Below are 23,294 nucleotides of genomic sequence, written 5' to 3'. Positions count from 1 at the left end.
AGGTCCATTATGGCTATCTCATTTCCTGGAACTCCCTGTTAAATGTCTTGCCCATCCTCTGACCTTTGGCTTGCCACAACCAGTACTGCCAGTTGACTCTCCGATTGTTTGCCACTGAAATTGCTATTGTTTTAAAAATGTCCCTGGATATGCATGTTGCCCCAAATCAGAGCAGTCTCCTCTAGTAACAGAGATATTGGCTTCCAGTTTGCTCTGCTATTGTAAATCTACCCTCTAAATTTTGTAGAGGTAGTCGTTGCTCTTAGAGGAGTAGGATAGAACTGCCCTCCTATTGTACTGCCTGGGATTATAGAGGGAAAGTCTTTCGTATTCTATAACTCAGTATTAAGGACCCACTTGCCTGCAGATATAAACCACATTCACCAACATCATATTTATTAGAAGTAAAGAATTTTTAAAAATGTAACATCTTCTTTTCCTACATAATTAATCTCAGAATTGATTAGTTATTATGTGGGGAAGCATTCCCAGTAGTTGGGATTCAAAACCCAGGCCCCTGAATTCTGGATTGAAAATCTTTCAAATATTTTTTCATGTGTCTGTTAGCCATCTGTAAAAAAAAAAAAAAAAAAAAAAAAAAAGGAGGAAAGAAAATCTTTCAAATAGAACACTCTCCTAGTCTCCTATTCAAGTCTCTTATTTTGAATGATAATAACAACAAACAAAATGGAAAAAGCAAGCGCTCCCTGATCTCTAAGTCCACCATCCAAGTACATGGAAAAGCTACTTGATATAAACCTCTTGAAACACAGTAACATCAGCTAAAAACAATGCTCTGTCTTTAATCCAATTTGATGCTCATTCCAACTGGCTGGAGCATGAATTCTAAGAAATCACTGGTTGTTCACAGCAGGTGCTAAGGTGAGCACATGTTGCGGGGAAGGCCATGTTTTCTCTGGCTAGCAGATGTTTTGCTAGCTGACATTTAGAAATAAGTCAAAGTTGCTCTTTGTTATTATGCATAATAGATCTCAAAGAATAAATGAAAAACCTCTTACTCTAAGTCAGAATGCATTCTGCCTCTCTGAAGTCTACATTGGTTGAGCTCTTAAAAGCTCAGGCGTGGGGACACACAGAAGAAAATGATATGACTGAGTCTGTGTCTATGGGAACAGTCAAAGAGATTGGTTATGTTTAGCATGAAGAAGAGCAGACTGCACCCAAATCAGCCTGTTACACTAAAGAATGGAAAAGGCTCCTTATTGTCCCCTCAGATGGGTAAATCCTCTTATCCCGTATTCTGAGGGGGAAAAAAAAAAGTTATCTTTTCTATCCCCTGGTTATAATGTTGGGAAAAACTATTTGGTTTGATGAGACCTCACTGCTCGTTTAATGAGAATTTCTAGATAATCACCATATTCCAGTTCTGGTCCAACTCATCAATCTCAAAGTTAACCCATACCACTGGTCTGAAAAATGAGAGAGATCCAGGAGAAGAGAAGGACAGATAAAGTGCCATGGGTTTATAGTCTCATTATCTGCAGAGATCTGTGGTTTCCAATTGTGTTGAGGAAACACATAAATGAAACCCAAGCAGTATTTTTCTGACATTATCTCTAGGGCCTGTAGTAAATTTTTGCTGGGCAGGCATCCTGCTACCATATAACATGGTGGTCATACAGATCAAATTCTTCTAACATGAAGCCCTACTGATGATTCAGGAGACGGGAATGCTTTTCTAATTGGGCAACTGGCCTGGCTATAAGGTCTTGTTTCATGCTGGTTCCTGAGGTCTACCACGGCCTTTTTGAAGAACTTGAATTTCTTCTGTATGGTTTCCCTCTAGCAATACTTCTTGCAAAGTGGCTTCATGCTGGAACTTCAATCTCCTGGAAGCTCAGACCAAACCAGCTGCACCTCTCACTTTCCCAGCTGGTAGTGTTGATAGCATCTAGACTAGGCCATCCTCCAAGAGATGAGGGAAGTTATCGTACTATAGAAAGGACAGAGCTCTTGATAGCTGAAGGCTTATGTTTGCTTTGGGCTTCCTTCTAAAACCTATGACTTTGGGCAATCATCGAGTTTTTGTCAATGTCAAGTTGACATTGTCAATATCAAGTTGTCAACTTCATAGTATGACTGGAGGCATACACCCCAGACTTTGTGTGGCAGAGGCTATGGTTTACCTCACAAAGCAATCCTTTAAATGCCTTCTAGCTTGCATTCTGTTCTACAAGCAAAAGCTGCATTTCCTGTACTCTCCTCCAGCATGGGTACAGTCATGTGACATAATCCCTTACATTTATACACAGCCACACAATATGCCTGTACAGACAAAGAGCAACACGAGACAGTGGCTACAAAGGGGAGAGCAAATCTTCTGGCAATCTAAGCCAGAAGATGTAACAGAGGCCACAGAGGCCTCTGGTTCTTTTAAAAATTGTTTTATTCAAGTATAATTATTTATAATTACAAGTATAATATTAGTTTCAAATGCAAATATAATGACTCAACAGTTCTACACATTTTTCAGTGCTCATCAAGATAAATGTACCCTTAATCCCCTTTATCTATTTCATCCATTCCTCTGCCCTCTTCCCCTCTGGAAACCACCAGTTCAATCTCTATATTTAAGTGTCTCCTTTCTGTTTGTCTCTTTTTCTTTGTTCATCTGTTTTGTTTCTTAAATTCCACGTATAAATGCAATCATACAGCATTTCTCTTTCCCTCACTTACTTCACTTAGCATTATATGCTCTATCCACGTTGTTGCAAATGGCACAATTTCATTATTTTTTTATGGCTGGGTCCATCCATTCATCAATCAATGGGCACTTGGGTTGCTTCCATAGCTTGACTACTGTGAATAATGGTGCAATAAACACAGGGGTGCATATATCTTTTTGAATTAGTGTTTTCATTTTCTTTGAGTAAATACCTAGTTGTGGAATTACTGGATTATATGGTAATTCTATTTTTAATTTTTTGAGGAATGTCCATATTGTTTTCCACATTAGCTGTACCAATTTGCATTTCCATCAACAATTCACAAGGGTTCCTTTTTCTGCTGTAAAATAGTGGTCAAACCCCATTCTTTTTTTTTTTTTAAAGATTTTATTTATTTATTTGATAGAGAGAGAGATCACAAGTAGGCAGAGAGGCAGGCAGAGAGAGAAGAGGAAGCAGGCTCCCCGCGGAGCAGAGAGCCCGACGCGGGGCTCGATCCCAGGACCCTGAGATCATGACCTGAGCCGAAGGCAGCGGCTTAATCCACTGAGCCACCCAGGTGCCCCAAACCCCATTCTTTTGCATGTAGCTTTCCAATTTTCACACCACCATTTGTTGAAGAGATTGTCTTTTTCCCATTTTTTTAAAAGATTTTGTTTATTTGACAGAGAGTGGAAACACAAGCAGGGGGAGAGGGAGAGGGAGAAGCAGGCTTCCCCCAGAGCAGGAAGCCCAATGCCAGACTGGACCTCAGGACCTGGGGATCGTGACCTGAGCTGAAGGCAGATGCTTAATGACTGAGCCACCCAGGTGCCCCACTTTTTCCCATTTTTTATTCTTGCCTCCTTTATTACAAATTCATTGACCATGAAAGTGTGGGTTTATTCCTGGACTCTCTGTTCTTCTGATCTCTGTGTCTATTTTTGTGCCAGTACCATAGCTTGGATTACTACAGCTTTGTAGTACATCTTGCAGTGTGGGATTGTGACACCCCCTGCTTTGTTCTTTCTCAAGATTGCTTTTGCTGTCTGGAGTCTTCTTTGGTTTCATCTACACTTTAGGATTATTTTTTGTAGTTCTGTGGAAAATGTTGTTGGTATTTTGATAGGGATTGCATTAAATCTGTAAATGGCTTTGAGTAATAGGAACTTTTTAACAATACTGGTTTCTTCCAATCCATGATCATGGAGCATTTTTCCCTTTTTGTGGTGTGTCATCTTCAACTTCTTTCATCACTGTTTTATAGTTTTCAGAGTACAGGTCTTTCACCTCCTTGGTAAAGTTTATTCCTAGGTATTTATTATTTTTGCCACTGTAAATGGGACTGTTTTCTTAATTTCTCTTTAATTATTAGGTATAGAAATGCAACATATTTCTGTATGTTAACTTAGTATCTTGCAACTTTACTGAATTCACTTATCGGTTCTAGCAGTTTTTTGGTGGAGTGTTTAGGGTTTTCTGTATATACTGTACATCATCTTCAAATACTGAAACTTTTACTTTTTCCTTATCAATTCAGATATCATTTATTTCTTTTTCTTATCTAATTACTGTGGCTAGGACTTCCAGCACTATGTTGAATAAAGGTGGTTTTGTTCCTAATCTTATAGGAAAAGCTTTCAATTTTTTTTTTTTTTTAAACCACTGAGTATGATGTTAGTTGTGGGTTGTTCATATATGGTCTTAAATATGTTCAGGTATGTTTCCTCTAAACCTACTTTGTTGAGAGTTTTTATCATGATTGGATGTTGTACTTTGTCAAATACTTTTCCTGTGTTATTAAGTGATCATATGGTTTTCATCCTTTCTCTTGTTAATGTGATATATTACATTGATTGGTTTGAGAATATTGAACCACATTTGCATCTGGAATAAATAACACTTAATCGTGGTGAATGATTTTTTTAAAACGTATTATTGGATTCAGTTTGCTAGCATTTTGTCGAGGATTTTTGTATCCATGTTCATCAGAGATATTGGCCTATAAGCCTGTAGTTTTTTTCCTTGCTTTTTTCCCCTTTGCTGTTTCCCAGTTTTTGCATCAGGGTAATGCTGGCCTTATAGAATGAATTTGGAATCTTTCTTTCCTCTTCTATTTCCTGGAATAGTTTGAGAAGAATGGGTATTAACTCTTCTTTAGGGTTCATGGGCAAAATACAGCTAGAAGCCTTCTACTGTTGTTTTTCAAAATGTCCTGTGAGACAGCAATGGGTTTTATACTTTTAAAGTTTGTAAACTAAAACAAAAACAAAAAACAAAATATATGCAATACAGACCATATATGACTAGTCTGAAGCCTAAAATATTTATTATATAATCTTTCACAGAAAAAAAAAGTTTGCTAGAGAATGGACTCAATATATGACTTGTTGATCCAAAGGCTACACTTCGGAATAATGTGTAGAACTTACAAGAAACTATCTATTAATGATAATTCTCCCCAAACAGAAAGGGCTGATTCTTCAGGTACTGAGTTTCTCAACACTAAATATTCAAATATAAAGTGAACATTCATAAGAAATAGCACATTTCTGCTTTGAATAGGAATAAAACCAGAGAACACCAAAGGCCTGTCTAATACTAAGATCACATGATTCTAAATCATGGAGCTAGGATTTGATGCATAAAGGGTGACTACTAGAAGATCTAGTTGCCCAAAGATGAAACAGTCTCTCCAGCGAAAATGTCACAGTCCAAAAATAAACCATCAAGCCATGGAATATCTTAACAACTTGGAATTATTCAATTATATCATTAACATGTTAAAAATTGAGGCAGTGCTCATATATACCCATCACCATCAAAGACTAGGAACGGTGTTAATTCACTTTTGTTTTTCTCTGTATGCACACATACGACCAGAATTGAGGTAGCTTAGCTTTCAGCAAATGGAAGTTTGCTTGTATACCTGTGAATTTCATGGGTCTTGAATGTTCCACAAGGGAACCAAGCACAGCAAAAGTATTTATACACTAGGACCACTAATCAGGGTTTAATTAGCCTTATAATTAGAAGGGTAAACAGAAGTACAATTCCCAAATTGCTCATTGGTTTTTTTTTTTTTTTTAACATGTCTATGGAGCACTATTTTATTTGCCTTTGCACCTCCCAGCATTTTAACACAAAATTAATCACTAAAATTTGTTAAATATTGAATGAATTACTTGCTTGCTTTTTATAAAATTCAGCTTTATCATATTTGCTTAACTACAATGTCCAAGTGTATCAACAACAGGCATTTTCTGTGAGTGCTACTGAAAGAGAGGAAAAGAATGTTTTTATTCCTGGTCATACTGTGATTGTTTTAATGCAAAATTATGGTACAGATTTGTATGGATAGCTATCATTGAAGTAGTTTTCCCATGACATTTATTTAGTTTTATCTTTAGGAAAGTGGGCTTAAATATCTTTTTCTCCATATTACAAACAAACTGACATACAGAGGAGTTGTGTTTTGCCCTAGGTCACTCAGTCTAGGACAAGGTTTCTCAAAGTATATCCCAAACCATTCTGATCAGTATCATTTAGGGTTTTTATCAGATACCTTGTATGCATCACTAGAAATATACTTGGCTTTTCCTCTCACATTTCACCCCAGCCATCCCTGCAACAACCAGTTAGCCCATGACCCTACAGAATTCCCATGAATGTAACCTGATGATGCTTTGGTTATGCCAATGGCCTGTGCCTTCATCTCTCACTTACTGCCGTGGTTGAGGCATAAGACTTCACAAGATCCACTTGTCACCTAGACATTTTGAGTCTGGAAGTACAGGAGAGATCATGCTCAATGGGGCAAGATTTTAACCCATGGGAATGGAAGATAGTAGGACAATTCCCTGTTCTTCCCTCTGGTCTGACCATCCTGAGACATAATGGGTCCTTGAACTACTAGAAGACAGAACTGTTAGAAACTGTTTTCACATGAGAGCCCAACAACATACCTTTCTCCTAGTAGTCCTTCCTTCCCATCCTTACTCCTGTTGCTTTCCTGGTACTTCTCTAGGATTGCAGTTCCCAACTAAGTGGTAGGATACAAGCTTTTGCCTCAGACTTTGCTTCCTGGAACCCAGACCAGATATTCCTGAATTGGAATACCTAGGAGTAGGACATCTGATTAAGATTCCCAGATGAGGGCGCCTGGGTGGCTCAGTGGGTTAAGCTGCTGCCTTCAGCTCTGGTCATGATCTCAGGGTCCTGGGATCGAGTCCTGCATCGGGCTCTCTGCTCAGCAGGGAGCCTGCTTCCCTCTCTCTCTCTCTCTCTCTCTGCCTGCCTCTCTATCTACTTGTGATCTCTCTGTGTCAAATAAATAAATAAAATCTTTAAAAAAAAAAAAAAAGATTCCCAGATGATTTTCAAACACCCTGCAATCTGAGAACCACTAGATCTAGAATGTCAACCCAGTGCAAAGGCTTTAACCTCAATCATCTTTCCATCTTAACATATGCTGGATAAAAGGAAGGCAATGCTCTTATTCTTGGGCTGAGTCAAGGAGGGAGAGAAACTCCTGACTAACTGCACCACATCTACCCCATGCTTCAACTGGCTGCTGAGTGGCTCCTGACCCCTGACAATACCCGCTCCCACATAGCAAACCAACTCATCTTCCCATCAGGACATCTGGTCCACCCTGTCATGTCTGTACTGATTTTTGATGTCAGACAGGCTCCATGCTGTCTTCCTTGCTGGCTCACAAACAGTCAGACATACTTCTTGGATATTTTGTCCACAGTCATCTCTCTCTCTTCCTCTCACTCTCGCTCTCTCTCACACACACTCTTTCCTTTTCCTCTCTTTCCTTCCTCCATACCTCTTTCCTCCATAAACTACTCCAACCCTGAAGGCCCTAATTGCCATCCATTGACTCTTTGTTGGGAAAATGTCATGTTAAAAATAATACAAATAATAATAAATAAATAATCCCAAAGTGATTGAGACCCAGCAGTCTCTGGTGCTTTGTCATCATTGTTTTCACCCTTAATATCACATCTTTGAGGCCGGATTAAAAGGGACACAGCCAGAAAACATCTTTGAGAATGCTATAAATAGCAAATCAGCAAGATCAGAGAACAAAAGAGAAGCACAGCCAGTGTAATTAGTCCACTTACTGAGCAAGTTGACTATTCTGAGGCTGAAGACTGTGTTCCAGCTGATGAGACTGTGGGATGAGGAGGAAAGAAAAATCAACTTCCTGCGAAGGCTGAGGAAATGCACAGTGATACCCAAGCCCCTCTGGAATCTCATGGTCCCCACCCCAGTGCATGAGAGTAGCCCACGGAAGTGTGGGGAGGCAGGAATCCAAGGACTGAGTATATAAGAAACATGAGAAGGAAATCAAGAAGTCTAATGCCAGAGAGCAAAAAGAAACACAGGACACAAGGAAAACAATGCAGGACCCAGGTCATCACATAAAGGGACTAAGAGATGTTCTTGATCAGTGTTTCCCAAATAATAAAGATAATAATAACAAAATTAGCTGATGTTATTATTGATTATAAGCACATTTAATCTTCCCAGAAACTCTCTTAAGGAAGGTACTGTTATAATCTTCATTGTACAGGAGGGGAAACTGAGGTGTAGAAAGATTAGGTACTTTGCACAAGGTTATACCTCTAACTGCAAACTTTCTGAAACAATGGAATGTTTTCCCATTTTATAAACTCAGAATCTGAATAATGAAAACAGATGAAAGCAGAGTGATGGAAGAGAGGATCCCATACCACAGAATTCCAGCATCTCTCGGAGTTTAACTGGAAAAGCATTCCCTGAGCAAAAGCAGAGGACCACTGGACTGAGAAATCGGTTCTGTACATGTAACACCTACCATACCTTCTGTCTCCTAAGTCACTTATAAGGTCCTTTGGAGCAGGACTATACCTGTTTAACCTTTGTAGCTCCCCTAGGGGCTCAGCGTGAGATTAGCACACAGCAGAAACTCAGTAAATTTTTTTGGATAAATAGATGTTTTGATGGCCAGAGGAGTGAATGAATGAACATGTGAATACCTTTTAATGTATTCTAAAAAATAATACTTTGGGGAATATAAAGTACTTCTGTGCCTCATCTTTAATTTTCAGTTCCAGCTAAGAAGGGGTATTAATATTCCAATTTCAGAGATGAAGGACCTCAGGCACCTAAAGGGAAATTTCTTTTCCAAGGAGACACAGTTAGGAAGTGGAGGAGCTAAGACGGCACTTAGGTCTTCTGACTCTTAAAAATCCTTACTAAAGGGGGTGCCTGGGTGGCTCAGGGGGTTAAGCCTCTGCCTTCAGCTCAGGTCATGATCTCAGGGTCCTGGAATCAAGTCCTGCATTGGGCTCTCTGCTCCGCAGGGAGTCTGCTTCCCCCTCTCTCTCTGCCTGCCTCTCTGTCTACTTGTGATCTCTCTCTCTGTGTGTCTAATAAATAAATAAAATCTTTAAAAAAAAATCCTTACTAAAGGACAAATGAAGTGCCTAGAGTACTCAGACTCATCAAAACACAAAGCAGGATGGTAGTTGCCAGGGGCTGGGGTGGGGGAATGGGGGCTGCTATTTGATGGGCACAGAAATTGTTTTTCCAAATGAAAAGAGCTGTGTGGATGGGTGGTGGTGATGAGAGCACAACAATGTGAATGAACTTAATGCTATTGAACTATACACTTAAAAATGATTTAAATGCTACATTTTGTGTTCTTCATATTTTCCTACCATTAAATTTATTTTAGGGGTGCCTGGGTGGCTCAGTGGGTTAAAGCCTCTGATTTTGGCTCCAGTCATGATCCCAGGGTCCTGAGATCAAGTCCAGTAGCTGGCTCTCTGCTCAGCAGGGAGCCTGCTTCCTCCTCTCTATCTGCCTGCTTCTCTGCCTACTTGTGATCTCTGTCTGTCAAATAAATAAATAAAAGTTGTGAAAATAAATAAATAAATAAATTTATTTTAAAAATCGGCAGCTAGCCTTTCCTATGCATTTGCTGTGTGCCAGCATGCTTTTCAACACTTCATCTCCTTTAATCCTCTCAACAACCCTGTCAGGTAAATGCTATTACTATCTCCATTTACAAATGAGAAAACTGAGTTACAAAGAGGTAAAGTATCTCAGCCAAAGTCACAGAGCTTGTAACCCAAGAGCCAAACCCAAGGAGTTTGCTTCCACACATTACAGTAAATGAGCAAAGGGAAGGCAGTTTGATAAGGAAATTGCAGCCAGAACAGAAGCTGGGGATTAGTCAAATGGACATATCTCTATTTAAATCTCTATCTGTATTAAATAGTTTGCCATCTTCATTTAATTGGGGACATCTGAAGAATATGATTTTATTTTAATTCACTTCTCAGACTGAAAGTGACCAGTCTGGTTAGGGAAGGCACATATACTCAAAGAGCAGTGGCTTTGTGTTCAGAGTTCAAATCCTGGCTCCAGCACTAATGGCCTACATGATATTTGCCCTTCATGTGACCTCTCTATACCTGTAAAATAGAGATAATAATGATAATAAAGGCCATACCTTTGTGCCTGGTTCAACAAATATTAGTTCCCATTCTCATTTAAAAAATACTACGGGGGGCGCCTGAGTGGCTCAGTGGGTTAAAGCCTCTGCCTTCGGCTCAGGTCATGATCCCAGGGTCCTGGGATTGAGCCCCACATTGGGCTCTCTGCCCTGCAGGGAGCCTGCTTCCTCCTCTCTCTCTGCCTGCCTCTCTGCCTAGTTGTGATTTCTGTCTGTTAAATAAAAAATAAATAAAAATAAATAAAAATAAATAAAAAATGAAAAAATACTACAGAATAAAAACATCTTGTCCTAAATTCTTAACGTATCTGGTACACTCTTCAGCCTCTGGGCATGAGGATGCTCTAATAGTTCCAGGAAGATTAGTATTTGTACTATACTTTTCAAGATCTACATGGTAAGATTCCTTAGTAAGTCCAAATATGGTCATATGAAAGAAAGTCTCTTACCTGTCACCTAAGCCCACTCTAGTGCTGATGGCTGACTGATCCTCCTGTGCTGAAAGTCCATGTGTAGGTTCTGGTTACCTTCTTCCTACAGCCCTTCATTCCTCAAATTGAATAATTTCAACTCCATGCATCCACCTCCACTTTCCATATCATCACTCAACACATGGTGTTGGTACAAACGGAGCCCTGAAGGCGTGACTGGGGCTGAATGGAATCAGACAGTTGTACTGGACCCAAATACTGGCCCAATAATTGTCCAAACACAGCCTAGAATGCTGTTCAACCTGTGATCCATACTAGTCCCAAGATCCTTTTCTCTTTTTATTGTTCTCATTCTTCTCATATAAGCACAAACTCCATTCTCAGTAAATAAGAAGTAATGATTTCGCTATTTCTGTGTCTTCATCTTTCATTTAGCTCTTGAAGAGGTATAAGACATCAAGGTGAATAAAATTATAACTCACACTTGAATCCTGTCATCCAGGTGCCTATATGCTAATCGGAGAATAGATGTAATGTAAGAGGAAAGTTACAAAGGCCATAGGAGGTAGAGATCATGAAACGCTTACCTCATTGCCTAGCATATGGTAAGTACTCAAAGCATGGTAGCTTTTGTATTCGTGGGGCCTGTAAAATTAAAACTACAAAAGACACATTTGGTTGGGGGGAATGGAACTGAGAAAAGCCCTAGCAGAAAGATAACTGACTTGAGGATGAACAGGATTTGCTCTTGTAACAAAAAGAATGGAATTCCAGGGATTAGCACAAGGAATGCAAAAACAATATGGCACATAGACAAAGGGACATAGAGAAAAGAGAATTTTAAAGGAATGGAGTCTGGAGAAAATAAGAAGAAGAAAGGATAGAGGTAAAGGAAAGGAGGAGTTTGGAACATATATAGGATAAAATACATGTCTGAACCAAGAGTTCTATGGAGACATTTTTTTCTCCCTTAAACAAAAGAGGTAATTTTTTTAGAACAACTGCATAAGTCATTCATTAATTCATTCATTTATTCAACAGTCTTGTCTAAGCATATGGTACAGTGTTGGAATATATCAAACAGGAAGAACAGTCCCTGTCTCCAAGTCACTTGGAGTCTATAACGTGAGACAGACATGAAACCAGCAAAAACAATATTAAGACCCTATGTTGACTGTTTATTATGTGTCAAGTATAATCATCCTAGAACAAGCATTATAGTTATCCATATAATATGAGCAAACAAAAGCTTATAAATGTTCAGTAACTTTCCCAAGTTTACTAGCATGTAGTGAAGTTGAGATTGAAATTCAAACCTACAGGCTAATTCCTTTACTATTCGGATCACGCAGTTATGCTCCCAATATAGTATTATGTTCTTTACAGAGCATAATGGACAAACGAAAAGAACAAAGACAGGTGAGGCTACTTATACCTGGAGACAGTGGACATTGTAAAAGGCTTTACAGAGGAACTTAGCTGAATCTCAAAAGAGGTAGATGGGTATTCAACCTGCAGATGGGAAAAGAGACTATATATACATTTTTTATGCCTTTTTGTTTTAAGTGGTGGGTTCTTTGGTGGCAATGATGAAATGGAACATGTTTCCATTCAGCAAATTTAGCACTTTACCCAAGAAACCTAGCCCCATTAACACCTTCACCTGTTGAAACATGCAACAAAAGCATGGGGTCTATTAATGAATAATCAGCCCAGCTCAAAGACCGGAAGCAGCATGTGCAAACACAGGAAGTGAAAAAGGCATCTTCTGGAACCATAAGAAATTGAGAGGAGGTGGAGCAGCAGATGTACAGGAGGGCTTTATGAAAATAAGGTGCAAAGCAGGGTAAGATCAAGAAAGCTTCTGTGTGCCTTCCTAGATAATTTGGGTTTTCTCTTATAAGCATAAAGTAATTCTAAATGTAGAATCTGTTATTTAGAATCTAGCTGGGGTATTTTATATATCTCTTGTGACACTGTAGCTAAACCATAAAGAGACCAGTTAGTCTGGTGAATGCTGCAATATTCCTAGTGTGGTGAAGATGTTTCCTTTGTCCCTGGGCACACAGCTAGACTATACTTCCGGTCTCCTTTTACCTGAAGCCCAAATGACTGAGTGATAGTGAGTGAGGATGGGAACAAAGCACATTACTTCCAGGTCTGCCCCTGAAAACCTCTCATGAGATTCTCATACTCTCTCATCCCCATCTTCTGCTACATATAGAGGAGAAGAAGGCCCTTGGTGATGGTGGGGTCTCACAATGGAAGGTGCCTGGGTCTCTGAATAACTTACTCTATAGAGGAGGACCCCCCCCTGCACCCTACACTGACCTATAGCACAATTTTATTATATTAAACCACAATAAACTATTACAAGGTCTGTTGAAGGCAATTAGAATTGGAACAGGGCAAAGAATGGATATAACAGACATGCAGAAGTAAACTAGACATGACCCGGCCACAGACCGGGTCTGAGAGAGCCCCTTTCTCTTTATGGCCTTCAGAAGTTAAAAAAAAAAAAAAGAAAGAAAGAAAGAAAGAAAAGTTCAGTAGAAGAATTAATCGTCTTTTGAGGACAGAGATAGAGACATACAAGAAAGGCACGATCAAGGTTCTAGCAAAATTCAAAATTACACTTGAGCCCTACCTCTCCTTTAATTTCTACTTAACAACTTCTGAGAAAATAATTGTGTGGCAAAATCTCACTTGGAAATTAAACCCCAGGCATAATGTTAGTTCAACATGAGTGCATTAATGTTGCTTTGTACTTGAAAGCTGTAAATGTAAATCCATTCCCACCGTCACACGTTTGATTGAGGTTCTCAAGTATAATGGTTCACACTGCATCATATTTTCAGTTCCAATACTACCAGCCATGGAGTGTCTCTTCAAAGAAGGATCTGTCTGCTTCATATCATGGCAGACAGGACTAATCAGCAATGCCAACATTTTACTGAATTCCCTGTTTTTGCTGATAGAGTTAATCAAGAAGTGGTGAGAACAGCATCCAGGGGAGCAAAGCCAAAATAGAGGCGGCTGTCCCAACATTCAGAGCGGCATTTCCTTTGAGAAACTCAAAGCCACTTTCTACAGCAAACGGAAATTGCTTATTAATCTTCCAACAGGATAAGGAGCACTTTGCCACCTCCAGAGATATCCCATGGAAAGAGTACTAAGATGTAGAGGCAGAAGACATGGGTTCGATTTTCAATCATAGAATATTCATTCATTTCTTCACTCAAAAAGTGACTTTGCCAGCGTCACTGTACCAGGTAGTGGAGATGTAAAGGTGAATAACACAGATGCATTAAATACAGGTTATTTCATCAGGCATGTTAGCTGTGTAACTTCTGGCAAGTCTCTTAACTTCTCTGGTCCTTGGATTCCCTACAAAGGCCATTAGCTATATTTTGGCTGTCCAATGTCCCTGCCCCCCTTTTGGCAAAATTAGCATATTTTGCTCTTATAAGCAACTTCCTCTACATTATCAGTCACGTACTCTGGTAGAATTGGTTCGGACTTCTGGCTCTGAATTTGGACTTATGACTCAGCCTGGCCAGTTGGGCTATTAGCATTCCTTAGCTATAGTGATTAATTCAATACTGAATGCAAGACCCAGTCCAAGGAAAGGCAGGACTTTTATTTTTACTATAAAGAAACCCAGAAGCTCTCTTACTACTCCCATCTGGGAAAAACTTAGAGAACATACATCTGGAGCAACCAGCAGCCATATTGATCCCATAAGAAGTTTTATAAAAAAGCCATCCCAAAGAAGTAAGCCAGAAATGTGATAAAGACTGGTCCTGGTGATGTCTTTTGAGGTCCTGGCTTGAACAGTGCCCAAAGCCAGAGAATGCAACTTCTAGGCTGTTTAGTTATTGAACCCTTCATTACCATTTTGGCTTAAATCGATTTGAGTCAGCCTTCTTATAGTTCTCAGTAAGAAGAGTTCTAACTGATACACTCCCCATTCATAAATTGACATAAATGACAATGTAGACCTGCCTAATTTCCATGGGACTCTAGTAAGACAGACTTGATCCATACTAGCTGTGTGTCCTTGCGAAAGCAACTTAACCTCTCTGTGTTTTGGTTCCCTTATTTGTAAAATGGGGATAATAACAGAACCAGCTTTTAGAGTTGTTTTGAGGATTAAATGAGCTGAAGTATGTCCAGTTCTTAGAAGAGTGCATAAATGCCATTTAAGTATTTACTATCATGCTAATACAACTGATAATACATTAAATAAATTATATTTAATAACAAAAATCATTATAAGAAAGGAACTTACCAGTAATTAGAGTTGCATTGGGAAATAATGATTTTTTTTCATCTCCTTACACTAATTGGGGCATATTGATTATTATACTACACAACCCCGAATTATCAATGGGTTCACACCACACAATGACACAATATAATGAGAGTTGGTGGGATGGGGGAAGCTCTGCTCCCTTCAGTTATGCAGGGATCCAGCCTCCTTCTACCTTATGGCTCAGCCAAATGATGGGGGAAGATAGCAAGGGATGAAGTGGAGGTTTTTATGGCCATGCCTGTAGGTTTTACATCATTTCCCTTCATACACCATTGGTCAGAATTTACAACCATGGCTATATGAGGGGAGAATGAGAAATTAAAGTCTAGCTGTATACCTGGAGCCAAGGGAGACCAGAGATACTGGGGAGCCCTGATGACTCCTACACATCTGGTAAGTATTCAAAGAGTGGCTGAATGAGCTTCTCTCAGGGAGAATATTGCCGGGACTCAAAATGGCATTATGAGAAACAAAAAGCCCCTAAGAGATTTTCAAGTACAACTAGCATTTTATATGAACTTGTCTGAGGTCACATAGCTAGACATGGGCAGGGCTGTGTCTAGAACCCACTTCTCATTATCTCGTTCTTTTGTCCACTAAATCACCTCCTCTATAAGCTGTCCTTTCCAAATCTAATATAGTATTGCCTTTTTGCTCACTGATTTAGCTAGCTGTTTTTCTCTGGAAGATAATTCACATTTTTCAGATAAATTACTCTTCTTACATAGATTTCTTTTTTTTTTAATTTTATTTATTTATTTGACAGAGTGAGATCATAAGTAGGCAGAGAGGCAGGCAGAGAGAGAGAGGAGGAAGCAGGCTCCCTGCCAAGCAGAGAGCCCAATGCGGGACTCGATCCCAGGAACCTGAGATCACGACCTGAGCCGAAGGCAGAGGCTTAACCCACTGAGCCACCCAGGTGCCCCTTACATAGATTTCTTAACCAAGTATCTTGTTTTATGCCATTGGCCTCATTTCAATAAAACATGGATGTGAAGGTAAGGAGACCAGAATAGAGGTTACTTACTGTGCACACATTTACCATCATAGTGACTACGTAGACGGTACAAGTTAAGGTAAAAGACTGACTGTAGTGGTGAAAACATTTGGAATATCTGGAAGTGCAATTCTATTGACTATGTTTTTTCACATATTCTTGCTTTTTGTGGTGGGTTCTTCAGTGGCGATGAATAACATGAACCACATTTCCTTTCAGCAAATCTAGCATTTCACTCAGCCAAGCTCTATTCATTCATCCACCTACTGACACATACAAACAAAACATGAGGGATACTAAAATTAAGTAATAATTAGCACAACCCAAAGAAGTATAAACAGTACCATAATGTAGAGTGTTGCCAACTTGTTTTCTGATTAGTTTGGTTTAGTTCTTATTAGATGCATGACCTTCATCACTACCAATCAGTATCTACGAATGATGTATTCTATTTTATTTAATTAATTAACTCAGTTGTCTCTTCTGAAAATTCAGGTAGCATACTAGAAATGCCAATTGACAAGTGCCCTTTTAGAATACTGATTTTCTGGACATGTTGATCTTTCCAAGTTTTTGCTCATGACTTGCTGAATACCAAAGGTCCATAAACAGAGTTAATGAATAATTCAACTGCCTCCCCATCTCAATGCTCCTCACCCCGTGTGGAGAAAATATGAGGAAACTCTTTCAAGGATGTCTACAATTCTACAAGCTGACAAATGTATACTTAAAAGTAGACGAAGAACGCCAAGTCTCAGGGTTTCACAGAGAGAACTGTTCAATATTCTATGCCCACTGTTAGCTCTAGTACCAGAGAGGCAATTACCTCTTAGAAAGCAGTAAGGAGCTCCTGGCAGAGGTCCACAAGGACCCTGAGCAGATAGCTGATCTTCTGTTTTTCCAAATATCTCAGTTTTTAAAAAAATTTTAGCATTTCTTTGGGGAGTCTAAATTTACTCTATTTTAAAACCTTGGACAAATTATGATTGAATTATTTATTTACGAGATAAGTACCCCTGCCCTGCAATGGAAGGAGTGACTTGATGTATAGGTAATTGACTAGAAAGGCAGCAGAATATGAGAGTAAAGAACAGAGCATCTGGATAAACATGCTGAGCTCTACTTCCACTGCTCACTTGAGCAAACTCTTTGATCGCTCCCCATGCCTTAGTTTACTCAACTGTGGAATGGGAATGATAACAATCCCATTAACCTCACAGGTTTATTGTGAGGACTAAACAAGCTAATTAAATATAAGCCTAAAATAGTGTTTGGCATATAGCAAATGCCTTATAAGTGTTGTTTTTAAAGGAAAAAAAGACCTGGAAATTAGATTGTACAGTGTTTAAGACCATGGCAGCCAAAGTTCTTACTTAAGCCTCGCCTTCTTACTTTTATTGGCTGTCTTTCCACGTAGCCATATATTATGATCAGTTGTGCTCTTCTAAAAATGAATTAAATGTTTTCCCCATGGTTACTGATAGTAATTGCCATAATCTGGGTGCCTATATGACCCTTATGATGTCAGTGTAATCTGCATTTTACAAATGGTTCTATGGCTTAGAGAGGTTAAGTACCAAGGTCACTGTAGTGGATTAAATATGGTGCAACTTCTTTGAGATCCTCCCATGACAGCTGGGGTTTATTTCCCCTCCTCTGGAAGCTAGGCTTCTCTATGTCTGCTTTAGCCAACAGAATACAGAGGAAGTGATGGTATACGAGTTCCATCCATAGCTTCCCCTCATCTGAGAAATAAGGATTCTAATAATATCTGCCATGCCTGATTCATAAAGTTGTGAGGATCAGATGAGGTAAAGGGTAGGTGTGCTTTGTAAAGTAGAAAGCACTATATAGGCATAAAAATTACTATCATTTGTACAAACTAATTATACTCTATGTTATTACACGACAATAAAAAATCACCAGCACTCTAGGGTTGCTTTGTCGATACATGTAATTTAGACTCTGGGGACCCTAAAGAACAACATGTAACACCTACACCTCCAAATTGTTCTCTGCCGGTAGGTTATTTCTCCACAACAGCAAAACATCTGTTCAGTTCAATTCAACCATTTTCATTTAAAGTCACCTAAACCAATTGCTTGGTGGCATGTAGGCCAAAAGAAAAGAACATGGACAGACGTGTCTTGCACCATGAGTTTCTGGGAAGTCAAATCAATAAATACTTGCTGAGCACCTATATACTGAGCATTATGCCTGGTTCTTGTTTTAAAAAAAGAAAATCAGGTCCAGAAAGTTCTCTCTCAGGAGGTTTAAAATCATGAGGGAGGAGTATCAGAAAGGGGCAGCACTTCAGTAGATCCTTCGGTAAAACAGAGGATCTTCTATCATGTCAAAAAGTGTTCCACCCTGCTTGACTTAATTCGCTTAACATAATCCCCTCCAGTTCCATCCATGTGGATGCAAATGGTGGGTACTCATCGTTTCTGATGGCGGAATAATACTCCATTGTATATATGGACCACTTCTTCTTTATCCATTCATCCATTGAAGGGCATCTTGGTTCTTTCCACAGTTTGGTGACTGTGGCCATTGCTGCTATGAACATTGGGGTACAGATGGCCCTTCTATTCACTATATCTGTATCTTTGGGGTAAATACCCAGTAGTGTAATTGCTGGGTCATAGGATAGGTCATAGGATTTTTAACATCTTGAGGAACCTCCATACTGTTTCCACTGTACCAACTTGCATTCCCACCAACAGTGTAAGAGGGTTCCCCTTTCTCCACATCCACACCAACATTTGTTGTTTCCTGTTTTGTTAATTTTTGCCATTCACAGCAGCTAACTGAACATTAAAAAAACAAAACAAAACAGTATTCCTTAAAGTTTCTACTCTATGGCTATAAAATTCTTAAAAGTTATTTGTCTTTAAATAAGACACAATTGTGATAAAATATTTTACTTGCTTTTGATCATCATTAGGAATATCTAGGCTTTAAATTAATGAAGTCATCTCAGGATGAGTTTGCACTAAGGCAAGTCGTAGTCAGTACCCTTATCCCACTTCTTCAAGACTTAGCTCGGGGTTCACCTAACCCAGGAAGCAAGCCCTCTTTGATTTATCTTCCTATATATACCCAACTCTCTCCATGCACATATATAAACACACATTCAGATATTCCTAGACCTTTGTCTCTTCTGCCAAGAAAGTTGCTATTTCTCTCTCACACAGTCATACTCAACTCTAGGGAGCATCCAGATCACAGGGGTTGCTAAAACACAGATTGCTGCCCCCAGAGCCAGAGCTTCTGATTTACTAGTTTTGAATGGGTGGGGCCTGAAAATGTTTATGTTTAACTTTTGACTGATGCTCATTCTGTCAGTGCAAGGACCACCGTTTGAGACTACTGCTACGTCACATTTCATTGACCACACTGCACCATGATAATTTCTTTGCATGCTCTCTCAGTCTAAAAAGATGTATTAAGTGTCTATTGTGTCTCCCAGGAGACTATGTTGAACTTTGCAAGTGCAGGCATTTGTCTTCTTCAGTTTTATAAGCCCAGAGCCTAACCCAAAGCATGACATATAGTACTTGATGAGTGTCTGTTGAACAAATAAGTACATGAATGTTACAGCTTGAGGTCAAAGGGCATGCATACATAAGGCACTTGAGAAAGATTCAAGGGTTTAGCCAGTGGATATAAAGCATGGCCATGCACTTATACCTAAAGATTTAAAACATTGCCTGCAACAATTACCACACCATTCTTCTGCAGAGCAAGTACCAAGTTTATTATGGGGCTCACCTTCTAACTGCTACTGTTTGAGTATATCACGTGAATGCAGAATCCAGGATGGAGGGCAAACCCAAAACCAAATCACAACAGAGAATTTGTTAAAAATTGGAAATGAATCTTTTGCAGAAAATAAAATGGGAGGTGGGAAGTTGGTCATGAAGGAATGGAGTTAAAGGTAGGTTGAGAAAAAGAACTGTCATGAGACGAAGAGAGCTGACTGGAACCTCAGAGAGTGGACCTTAAACACACACTTCATTCAATAAACGTTATCAGTGTCCCAGGATTGAAGTGCTAGCATCTAGAAATGAATCAGAGTTAAAGATTTTTTTTCATGAGATAAAGATTTAAACGCAGTGTGTTGGCTTATTTGGGAGGTAATGCCCAGAAGCACCTAAGGGACTAAGATGTGGAGCATGGAAGGGAAGAAAGCCAATGCCACGGGTGACAGTTCACAGGTGATTTCTCTGGACAATGGCAGGTCAGTCTTATTGAGGACCTCTAGGAGATGATGAAAACTACTTCAGCAATGACCCACCTGAACACAGTGAGAAAGACAAGGTATTTACCTTTCACCTCCCCTTTGCAGTTGGTTGAGGGCTATGCCTGGGGACATTAATTCCCAGGTACTTCCAGCATGCTGCATTTGTAGTAGGCAAAAGCACCAAGATGGCCTCCAGCAAAATGAAGAATGCCAATGGATATGGGTGTGGGGAGTGGGCACCAACAGCATCTACTACACTTACACTTATGAGCAAGGAGAAGGTAGATCTAAGCTATCATCTGTGATGAAATTCCATCTAAGAACTAAGGTTCCTAAGTATTAACCATGAGATTCTCAGGTTCATCATGATAATATTAACAACTAACACCAACCTGCAGTATGTATGCAATATTACTAGCCTGCCAGGAGCCCCAAAGTAAGGGGCACTATTATAAAGACATTATCCCTTTAACCAATGAAAAATGAGGCTAAGATTACTGAAATAACTTCCCCAAGGTCATACAGCAAATTGGAACTAGAACACAGATTACACAGGAACCTGCCTAGTCCCTATTTAAGGCTCTCTGCTCCTGACCCAATGGTATCCATTGGGCATCCTGGATTGGGATTGGGAATCCACAGCCCACAGACTTATATTTGAGTAAGGTTTCTTCTGGATGACTCCTTCTGGCAAGCCTTGTTTCTCTCTCTCTCTCTCTCTCTCTCAGGCTCTGGTTTAATAATAGCACTATTCTGTTCTGCAGAAACTGCCTGAGTTTAATTCATCTGCCTCTCTCAAATCACCACCCTCCCAGGCCTTTTTAATCTATAGCTTATGACCTGCTTTATTCCCACGTCCACAATAAACCCCAGTGCTCCCCTGCAAAGGCTTGTGATTTTCAAACAACATGTGTTTCTAAAACTGCAGCATGCTGCTAGTGTTTGTTGAGGTCTTCTCCTCCAAAGCCCCTGGAGGCCCCGAGATCCTGTTTGTGCTAGTTAACTATATAAAGTGGCCCTAAAGTAGGTTTTAATTAATTCAGCTGTTTAGTTCATTGAACTAAAAAATATCAAATTAAATAGCTCCTTTTTAGCCTAGTGCTTTTGTTTTCACTGTTTTCTACTTCATCAGCTTTTGGGGCCAAACAATATGATTTCCGTTGTCATTAAAATTCTTTAATCAAATGATGAAAGTGCCGGCAAACCTGATGAACATTGATCCTTAGAAGTGGCATAAAGACACCAAGACGATGCATAGTTGTAAGGAGGTGTCCTTCCCTCCATGTTCTGATGCTCCTTCCTCTAATGCAGAGTCTACCCAGTCTGTCCTAGACTCTCAGGAGGAACCCAGACAGTTAATGTCAAGATGATGTCCTTTTGTGAGGTCAATTTGTGAGACTTTCTAAAACTGACCACCTGAGTGTTGTTGTTGTTGTTTTTAACAATTTAGGGTATTATTTGTATATATCACTTCCCAGTAAGAACCCTTCATCATTGTATTAAAACTGTGTTATGATCTCCCATAAATAGTATACCTACTTGCAGCATACAATTTCCCTAATTTCTAGGTCCCATCTCTCCCAGATCTTGCTGTTTTATGTGACTCATAATGTCTGCTTTAAGCTTAAACATGTATTATCAGAGCTTTGTGTTATATTAGTAATTTAAACATGACCACAACTCTTACACTCATTCATGTATTTTTGTCTTTTTTTATGTGATTTTGCAGCTCAAGTGGTGGCATTTATTTCCCTTTCCCTTAAACCTGGGTTGACATTGTGCCCTTCATTGGCCAATAGATTGCAACAGAAGTGATGGTGAGCCAGTTCCCAGCCCAGACTCTAAAGGCTTTGCACACTTCTGCTTTCTCTCAAGACCTTGTCTCCACGACATGAATAAGCTTGAACTGCCCTATTAGAGGATAAAAGGGCCATGTAAAGCACAGCTGAGTTAACCAGGTCCTTCCAGCTGGAACACTAAACACGTGATAGAAACCAGCCAAGATTAGAAAAGTCTCAGCTGATCCATCAACTAACCCTGCAGATATATGAGGAAAGCCATCCCAGATGAGTCAAGCTCCCTAGGCGACTTCTAGGTTCATGAGTTAATTAAATACTTGCTGTCATAAACCAAGTTTTGGAGTGGTTTGTTATGCAGCACTAACTAACTAATATAGTGATTTTTCTGCAGTACAGATGGAGGTTAGGGAAGGTAGTATGACTGACTGAATGCTTGTGTCCTTCCATAATTCGTATGTTGAAACCCTAACCCCCATTGTGACTGTATTGAGAAATGGGGCTTGTAAGGAAGAATTTAAGGTTAAATGAGGTCATAAGGATGGGGCTTTGATCTGATAAGATTAGTGTTCTTATAAGAAGAAATACCAGAAAACTCATTCTTTCTCTCTGTACACACACTGAGCAAAGGCCATGGTGTGGACATAGGGAGAAGGTGACCCTCTGCCAGCCAGGAAGAGAGCTCTCATCAGACATGAAATCAGCTGAAACCTTGATGTTGAACTTCTAGCCTCCAAAACTGTGAGAAAATAAGTTTATTTTGTTTAAGACACCTATTCTATGGTATTTTGTTATTGTAGCTCTAGCAGACCAATATAGGTAGAAAGTACAAAGGAATCTACATGGTATGAAAACATATATACATGTTTGGGAAAAATAAGAAATCTCCCATTAACCCACTCCTACTACCGCAAGTTACTGCTTAAAAAACAATGTGCTTAGCACTGGGAGTACAAGTATTAGAGGTCTGAGTCCCTACCACAAAGCTACTTATGATCTAGTGACGGTGACTGTGGCCAGTCAACCTGATTTCTGGGATCATCTTGGTTTTAACACTGAAAACTCCATATTCCAGGAATCCTCTCAGTGCTAGGAAACCTGAGACAGTTGGTTGCACTAGTCCAGTAGGAAAGGCAAACATGTAAACTGATAGTTTTGGCATGGTGCTATAACTGTTTTTGACATTGGTAGTTATAGTAGTATTACTAGTAGGAGAAATACTAGTAGTTAAGATCATGTCCAGCATATATCAAATGCTTCTTACATATTACGCATTGTTTAAAGTGTTCAATATGGAGTTCCTTACTAACAGTCACATCTGTTCTACAAA

At 39.5% G+C, this 23,294-nt stretch overlaps 1 protein-coding gene across 2 annotated transcripts in view; it reads right to left on the bottom strand.

Moving 5' to 3' along the window:
- The window catches only part of DAB1 (DAB adaptor protein 1), a 1,148,653-nt gene that overhangs the window by 1,088,376 nt on the left and 36,983 nt on the right, over window positions 1–23,294 (bottom strand). The window lies entirely within an intron of this gene.

Source organism: Meles meles, chromosome 1 (genome assembly GCF_922984935.1).
Source record: "Meles meles chromosome 1, mMelMel3.1 paternal haplotype, whole genome shotgun sequence".
NCBI lineage: Eukaryota > Metazoa > Chordata > Mammalia > Carnivora > Mustelidae > Meles > Meles meles.
The sequence above is the reverse complement of the archived record's forward strand: the minus strand, read 5'-3'. Positions and strand labels throughout refer to the sequence as shown.